Source organism: Nicotiana tabacum, chromosome 8 (genome assembly GCF_000715075.1).
Source record: "Nicotiana tabacum cultivar K326 chromosome 8, ASM71507v2, whole genome shotgun sequence".
Lineage (NCBI taxonomy): Eukaryota > Viridiplantae > Streptophyta > Magnoliopsida > Solanales > Solanaceae > Nicotiana > Nicotiana tabacum.
Window position 1 is genome coordinate 113,804,656 of NC_134087.1, and position 8,799 is coordinate 113,813,454.

Here is an 8,799-nt window from a genome sequence, read left to right on the forward strand (position 1 = left end):
GCGACTTTAGAAGTTGCTGCTAAAAATAAACTTTTAACAGTGACTTATTTAAGGCGCCTCTAAATATGCGCTACTAATTACTAAATTTTTCTTTCCCGGTAAGACCAAAATTTTGGCTCCAAAGATCTAGCAGCAACCAATTAATAGTCGCCGCAGAAGAACATTTAGGAGCGACTTAGTCGCCACTAATAGAATAACTAAAATTTAAAAAGTAAATAAAAAAGAAATTTCTTAATCAGAAGACCTCAAACATATCAAATGTCACTTTGGTCGATTTCTTTTCTACAGTACCACTTGTTTGCTCCCTTCCTTCTCTGTAAAATTCTCAATGTCCTCTCCGATAGAAAACCTCAAATCTCTCAAATCATAAAATGTGAACCATATGGTAGAGCTATAAAAGCCCTAATTACAAATTGTGACTCTATCAGGTATGTGCTCAAATCTCAAATCCTTTTTTTTTGGTAAATGTATTCTCTAATTTTACCTCAAATTTTTCTGACCCATTTGTAAATCTAGAGGAACCGACAGTCGTCTAAAGCTAAAGAAGGAAGGAAGAAAGTTTGAAGTTTGAAAATCATTGCGAGGGTAAGATTTTCGAAACCGTCCAAAGTTTTGGGTATCTTGAGTTCAGTAATTGTGCAAGAAAAAAGCTTCTTTTAGGTTGAATTTACCTGGTTTTTTAGTTTTGAAGATGGATTCTGTTTCTTTTGAAATATTGAGTTTTAAGAAATTTTCTGATGTATATAATTTGTAGAAATGAGCATTTTTTTTCTTTATAATCTCTACTTTATACACTTATGAGCATTGTTCACTTCAGCCAAACATTCTAGGATATTATTGGATATAACTTATGTCACACTACTTGCGATGCTGTTAGTTATTGATTCTCTTATAGGGTGTTATGAAGATATATCTCTGTGTGTTCTATATTTAACTGATCCACTATAACAAATGAGAAACAAAAATAGATAATTTAGCATTAACTTATGCCGAAAAAGATGAAACAAAAAGAAGGAACCTGCTCCATGCTTTTAAAGTGGATCTTTTCCAGTGTTACAAGTAGCAAAGACTTGTCCTACTTTTTATTTGATAGCATTTCCTAAATATAGTTTGAGTGTGCTATTTGATTGTGGTGGTGAAATGTTTGTATATTTTTATCTTTTATTGGTTTCAAATGTATTATTTGTCATGGAGAAGTTCATTTTTGTATAACATAATCATAGCTTATATGACAAATTATACATAGAGGTTTCACTAATTAATTATGATTGAGGTATGGTTAGCTATGTGAGGTTGCTGCAATGGAGTTCTTATATTTCGAGCCTATTGACTTTTTCTGGTCATCTTCAGAAGCAAACAAAGCTAGTCCTAGACGAGACAGGAATTGTTAGCATTTATGATATTTCTTAGTAGGAATTACATCATCCTTTATTATCTAGTTTTTGCGTGTGCTATAAATTAAATGTTATACTTTGCGGTAGAAAATGTTATTTTATGAAAGTTGAACTTAGTAAATCATAGTGGATTCTAGTTTAAAGTGTCTGACATACTCAAAATGTTTTATGAAAATAGACTCAAATTGGAAGAAGAGCGTGAACAAATGGCTGAGGAGTTACAAAGGAATATACAACATAGTGCAAAGGAAATTGGAAAAAGAGTTGCAGAAGAAGTTGGAGGCTGAGCATGAACACGTGAATGCAGAAGTAGATAAGAGGATCTAAGAACAATTGGCTACTATCATAACCAAAATGCAACATGTACTGTTAATATTTTGTACTCTTCTTGACAATTGGCTACTATCTAAGAACAATTGGCTTCATGAATCTATTTGTTTGAAATATATGTAATGCTAACATGAGGTGATATGTTACTAGAATTATATGTAGTTTCTCTCTCTGATTTTGAGGCATATCTTATATGTAGCTTATCTTTAATTTTGAGGCATCTCATATAAAGACATCTCTTATATGTAGCTTCTCTACTGGAATGATAGTACAACTCTGTATGAAAGGTTTGGATCCCAATGACATTGTGTATATAAAGAAATCTTGGTAACATCCTCCATGTCAATCAACACAAAATTCATAAGATATGCCGCTTACTATAACAAATAATTACAACTATATAAATACATTTGAAAATGACTAGATGAATTGTCTGTTGCTCAATCCTTAGCTAATATCCTGTGTTTCTTCTTTGAAATAATTTAAAAGTGATAAAATGGTATACAGCTGTTACACACTTATTTATACTATAACCTTCTGCAATAGCCAGCATTTTGCTCGAGCTACTGCGACTGCTGCTTCCAACAGGTAATATGTGCCCTTCTTCTCTCTTAAAATTAACTTGTTTTTTCATAGCTTAGCTTCTAATTCTAATATGGGGTTTATTCTATTGAACTAATTAATTGTCTGAATCACTCCAAAAGAATTAAGAGGAAGTGATTTGCTTGGATTCTTGAATTTTTTGTATTTTAGCTTCCCAAAATCTTCAATAAATTGTCTTATTTGGGGGTTGATTTACTATAGATTTTGCTGCTGTATCAATCTTGATAGCAGTACTATATGTGTGATAAATCTTTACTAGAGTTGTGGTTGCGCTTTAATAAGATTTTTCATTTATTTTTATTATTATTATTATTATTATTATTATTTTGATGATGGTGTATTCAGGCCAGCTAGCATGTACCTTGAATTTCATTGGGTACTTGCTATCTCATCAACACATGTATCGGGTAACTCTGCTCACCAAGATTTAGGCCTATGGAAAAATATTTACCCAATTTTTTTTTTGTTTTCGCTAAGATTTGAACCTGAGACCTTATGGTTCTCGTCGCACTTTATTGACCACTAAAATCAAATTCACGATTTATGAAGTGACTGCCAAATGAATATATGAAGGAGGCAATCTCTTTTGGTTCTGGTTTTATAGTTTGTCGATAGAGAAGTAGTTTTAGTTAGTGTAAAAACTTGATTGGGAAGTAGTTTTAATTTGTTTTTAATGAATGAAAACTGATTGGATTACTCCTATTGTCACAAAGAGTTCTTTTATACATCTATTGATATTTAAGTCTAGTGGTGAAAAAAGTTTTTTTATCGATGATTCCACGGAAATTTCATATTATCTTCTACCTACGCGTGAGATAATTCTACTGGTCTTTGCTTGTGAGTTACCACTGTCGTTCTACGGTTGTTTCTTCAGAGATTTATAGAAGTGCGTTGTCCTTAACATTGGTAACCTGGTGTACATTTCAACCTAGAGACATGAGTTCTAATTTTCTACTTATTATATAGTTGAACTCACATTTCTTTGCTCAGACAACTGCTCATGACTAGGATACCTTTCTACTACATGAACTTTTGTAGTATTTAAAAATTTGAAATCTATTGGTATGAAATCTCCTCTTACAACCAAAATGTCTCCGTCAAAATAGACCGTAAGTGATATTGAACCATTAATAACATACATATCATACCCATTTGACATGGAAGTGTCAAACCAGGTGATGAGTAAATGTACTAAAAAATCAAAGGTGAAGCTAGTTCTAAAGGTATTCTGATGACAAGACGATAAGAGGCTTGGTTGCTGCTAATTCTTAAGATCTACATTCTCCTGTTTTACTCCACTTCTTATATTTCATGGATGTATTTCCTTTTTTGGTAGTGAGGCGTAGGTTGGTTTGGTTTTATTGATATATACTCATTTATGTTTGATTAGTTTTAATTTTGTGGGAAGACAATAGCATTTATATTTGGAACTCAGCTTATGGCATACAACTCAAGATAAACTAGTAAGAGTTCAGGTTATTATGTACACAGTTCGTAACAACAGAAAAAATGGTTTTGGATGACTAAATGCTATTTTCCCACTATATTATGTTGACAAGAGTGGGTTGCTCTAGTGGTGAGTACCCTCCACTTCCAACCAAGATGTTGTGAGTTTGAGTTCCCCCAAGAATAAGGTGAGGAGTTCTTGGAGAGAGGGATGCCGAAGGTCTATTGAAAACAGTCTCTCTACCCTAGGGTAGGGGTAAGGTCTGCGTACACTCTATCCTCCCCAGACCCTGGGGTTATACTGGGTTGTTGTTGTTGTTGTTGTTGTTACAATGTGGGAAGTAGGAAATTATACTTGTTCAAGTGTCATTGGCAGGATGTGGCTCACTTAGGAAGAGAAAAATAAGATTGACAAATATGGCTTCAGAAGTATGAATACTCATGCCTTGAATACAAATGAGCCATTTGTGTTGGCATCACTGGCTTGTAATTTTGTGTGTTCATGTGGGAATAGGTGTTTGAACGACGCTATGAAGTGTTTGATAAAATGACCGAGAAAAGTGGGGTTTTATTCTACTACCACTTTGAGAAAGCAAAACTATTTATGATATTATTTATGTGGAAATGCAAAAGTGTCTTTTAACTTATAACTGTAACGTCCATATAACTAAATAGTTCATCTTATTGGAATTTTTGTTCTTTGTTGGATTTTGATCTTGTATTTTTTCCTCTTGATAACAGGGAGAAGATTTCTGAACAATCACAAATGGCGATGATCAAGGAGTTTGAACACATTTAATGTTTAGTTTTTTCTTTTATTTTTAGTCGAAAGGCGTCGACCAAGGAGTAGTTCAAAGCGTGAAGACACTTAATGTATTATTTTTCCTTTTTCATGTGTAAATGCATATAATGGCAATAAATAAGAAAGTATTGGGCAGTGTATTAGCTAATTGACCATATAGTAATGAAAGTATTTATAGTATTTGTGTTGAGAAATATTTTTGGTGTTTGTTGAATTGGATGCTTTTAGTATTTGTAGGCAATTGATAGAAATGTACCTAAATATTCATTTCACAAAGTAGTAGGTCACCATAAGAAATCTATAGAATTGGTTAGTTATTGAAAAATGGCTTTAGTGGCGACTATACCTTGTTGCCACATATAATTAGTATTTGTGGCGATGAGAAGCGCCATTAAACGTACTTGGCTACTAGTGGCAATCGGAATCGCTACAATAGATACTATTTGTGGCTACTGCACTCGCTACTAAAGTCTTTCTTTAGTGGCGACCTTCCTAGAAACACATATTGAGAAGCCATTTTAGTAGCGATATTGTTTACTTTTAGGGGCGAGCATAGTCGCCGCAATATCTGGTTTTCAGTGGCGACTCCATTATGTCGCTACAGATAACATTTAGTAATGGATTTAAGTGGAGCGAACCCAAGGTCGCCTCTAAAGGCAATTAGTGGCGACTGTATAGTCTTTAGTAGCGACTTTAGTCTCCACTAAAATCAATATTTCTTGTAGTGAGGTAAGATTTATGGACTTAATACTCGATCCTTATGTGAATTCTACCTAATTAATCATGGAATTTAAACCTAATATTGAAGAACTAGGGCTTGTAATTGGAGACCTAAAATTTGGGATATGAGGGATCATTTGAGGTTAGATTTTGGTGATTTTGATATGAATGAACTCGGGGAGTGATAAGGAGTCTATTGACGTAATTTTTATTGGAATTTGAGACGTGGACCCGGGGATCGGGTTTGGCCAATTTCGGGATTTGTGTTGCAATTTGATTTCTTTCAAGTGGACTTTGCTTCCTTAGCATATTTTGATGGTTTTGCACTGATTTTGATTGGATTTGGAGCATCTGGAGGCCGATTCGAGAGGAAAAGGCATCACGGGCTAGAGATTTGGACCGGATAGAGGTGAGTAATGATTGTAAATGTTGTCCTGAGGGTGTGAAACCCTAGATTATATATCGTTGTGCTATATTGAGGTGACACACACGCTAGATGACGAGTGTGGGGTCGTGCACCGTTGGGGATTGTGACTTAGTCCATCCCGAATGACTGTTTTTACTGCGTATTTGACTGAAAACTATTTGCTATCATCATGTTTTGGGATGAACACCATATTTGGGCCTCGTGCCAACTATTTGGACCCTTAGGGGATTTTTTACTAATATTTCCTCACTGTTTTGACTTTATACTTGTACTCAGTTACGCTATATTCTATTGTTTTCATAACTCAGCCATGTTTACTCTGTTTTAACACATTTTATGATATTCTAAATGATAATTTGAGCTGAACATCATGTTTTACTGTTGCCCGAGTAGCTTATGAGATTCTGACCGAGTAAGGCCGAGGGCCTGTATTGTGAGGATACATTGATTTATGATTTTGTGGCTGAGGGCCTGAGATTGTATGTCACGAGGTGACTTGTTGATATGAGGACGAGAGCCTATTGATTATGCCACGAGATGGCTTGATATTGCTCTTGGGCCGTAAGGGGCCCCTCTCGGAGTCTGTACATCCCCAGTGAGCGCGGGTACCCATTGTGATATGAGATATAGCCCGAGGAGCTGGTGTTGTTCTATGATATTGCCCGAGAGGCGGATGCTGTTGACATTGTGCTTGAGGGGTAGGTTTTATGTGTTTATCTGTTCTAGCTGCTTTTCATTTAATTGTTTTACTGTTAAAAAGGTCTTTTAAAGAAGCTTCTTCTGAACTAAGGTATCTTTATATGTTTTCACTGTTTCATTGCTTTTTACTGATTTTATACTGCTTCTTTATAGCATGTTGATGTGCTTTTACGTGATTTCTTATTTCTCAATCTTCATTTATTGTTATTATTAACTGAGTTGGAGTACTCACTTTACTCCCTGCACCTTGTGTGCAGATTCAGGTGCTTCAGGTCCCGCTAGCGAGTGTTGATTTCTTCCAGATCAAGCGGATTCAGAGATTCACTAGGTAGCTACTCGGCGTTCGCAGCCCAGTGCTTCTCCCCTATCTTATTTTCTCTTGTTTTAGTTCTGGAATAGACTATGTCGACTCTTTCTGTTTTAAACGGCTAGTAGATGCTAATGACTGGTGACGCCACGATGTCGGGCTATGTCTATTCCGCAAATTGTATTATTTGCCTTTATTTTGGTATTATTATTATGTTAAAGACCTAATTTGTATTATTTTAATTGCTTAAAATGAATTAAGTATGTGTCGGTTGGCCTTGTCTTCACGAGAGGCGCCATCACGACCGGGTCGGGGTTTAGGGTCGTGATAGCTAGTATCCGCTTCATATGGATTTTGCATGGTAAGGTCACCTCATCAATAAGCTTCTGAACTGCTCTTTTCATATGCTAACACTTTTATATGTTGTGCCCCGGGGCATTAGAGCAATATGCGCACCTTTGAGAATAATCAAATTTCTTTAGAAGGGGGTTCCGAATTTTTATCTGAATTGGCTTCAACATGTGTAATTGCCTCAGCCTTTGGAACAGACTGGCATATGATTCTCCAATAGGAGTGAAGGACTTTCTCTTTGTTGTTGCCCTTTCATTTTGTACTCCAGGCTTGGTTGGAACCTCTTGCGGGTAGGTGGTTGATATGCTTGTAGAGGTATGTAAGGCATTTGTGGAGGCGGTGCAAACCGTTGCGGGTCTTGTGGATGTGGAGCATATGGCGATGCATTGTGGATAGAGTAGTTGAAAGGTGATGTATGACTTTGGGGATTTTTTAGAAAGAAATAGCATTGAGTAGGATTATCTGGAGTACGAGGATATTCATGTGGTCGATGTTGAGGATGAAATCGTTGAGCAGGAACGCCAACTGGATCTTGTCGTTGGCGGGGCTCAACAACATCAGGAGGGCTATTTTTTCGGAAAGGTAGTTGGAAAAGGAAATATTGGAGCTACTGAGGAGGTTAGGAAAGCTATGATAAGCGGGAAAATCTAGAGAATATGGTGGATCATTTGACACTATGACCGGATCTTGGGTAAGGGTAGCATCTAGGAAGCTAGGTGGTGGCAGGGGTGGTGTCTTCCCAGTCATCCATGCCTGATACATGTCCGCCATGTGTTGTCTCAACATCCTTACCTCTTCAACTAACCCAATGTCTTGTTCAACAATTTGCTTTTGGGCACCAGTATCAACCAATTCAATTCCATTGTCGTCTGCCATTGCCATTCGACTATATGTAGTAGGGATGAGTTACCAGTTTAAGAACCACAAACCAACCACCCTTCTGCTCAATGAAGATAATAAAAAGGAACAAAATGAAGTCATCACGTTAGCGTTAGGGCATTTAACATAAGATAATCTCACGTTATGTGCAATGCACCTAATCACAATTATAGGTTCTAAAATGACTTCGAGGGTACGAAAGTCAACTAGACATCATTCCTATTTTACTTCTCTCGCCCTTTTCTTCTTCATTTCCTCTCTTGCGCTCCTTGATTTGCTCATTTTCTTCCTCTCTTTTTCTTTCTGATTATCACCCTTTTCTTTCCTCTCATTTCTCACATTCCATAACTTCATCTCTCCTTTTTTCTTTTACTTTTTTTTAATTTCAAAATCGATTCGATCGAACCCTATGTAGGTTGCTTAAGTATCAGGAAGCTGCATGAATCATATCTTTGCATAGTTCGGGAAGGTCGGGAATAAAGTAAATAAACTAACTTTTTTTTTTTGGATTTTGAATTTGCTTTAATTTTCGAAAGAAAACTTAAAAAGAAAAAAGAAAATATTTTTGGATTTCGATGTTTTGTTTTGTTTTTGTTTTTTCAGAATTTTTGAAAAGAAAGACTTCTAAAGAAGAAAGAAAATACTATTTTTTTGAATTTCTACTTCTTCTTTTCTTGGAATTTTGAGAAAAAAATTTCTAAAGAAGAAAGGAAATATTTTTGGACTTTTGGACTTTTATTATGAATTTATGAAAGAAGTACTTCTAAAGAAAAAAGAATTTTTTTTTGAATCTTGAATTTTCTTTTTAATTTTTGAAAGAAGAATAAAAATATTTTTGGAT

The 8,799-nt window shown here is 35.5% G+C and overlaps 1 long non-coding RNA gene across 1 annotated transcript; it reads left to right on the top strand.

The window, feature by feature from the left end:
- Positions 1-232: 232 nt before the first annotated feature.
- On the top strand, positions 233-4,742 carry LOC107826258 (uncharacterized). Its single transcript, XR_001657238.2, has 4 exons — positions 233-428; positions 517-585; positions 1,573-2,312; positions 4,515-4,742. It is a non-coding gene; the product is annotated as an uncharacterized LOC107826258 (long non-coding RNA).
- The last annotated feature ends 4,057 nt before the right edge of the window (positions 4,743-8,799 follow it).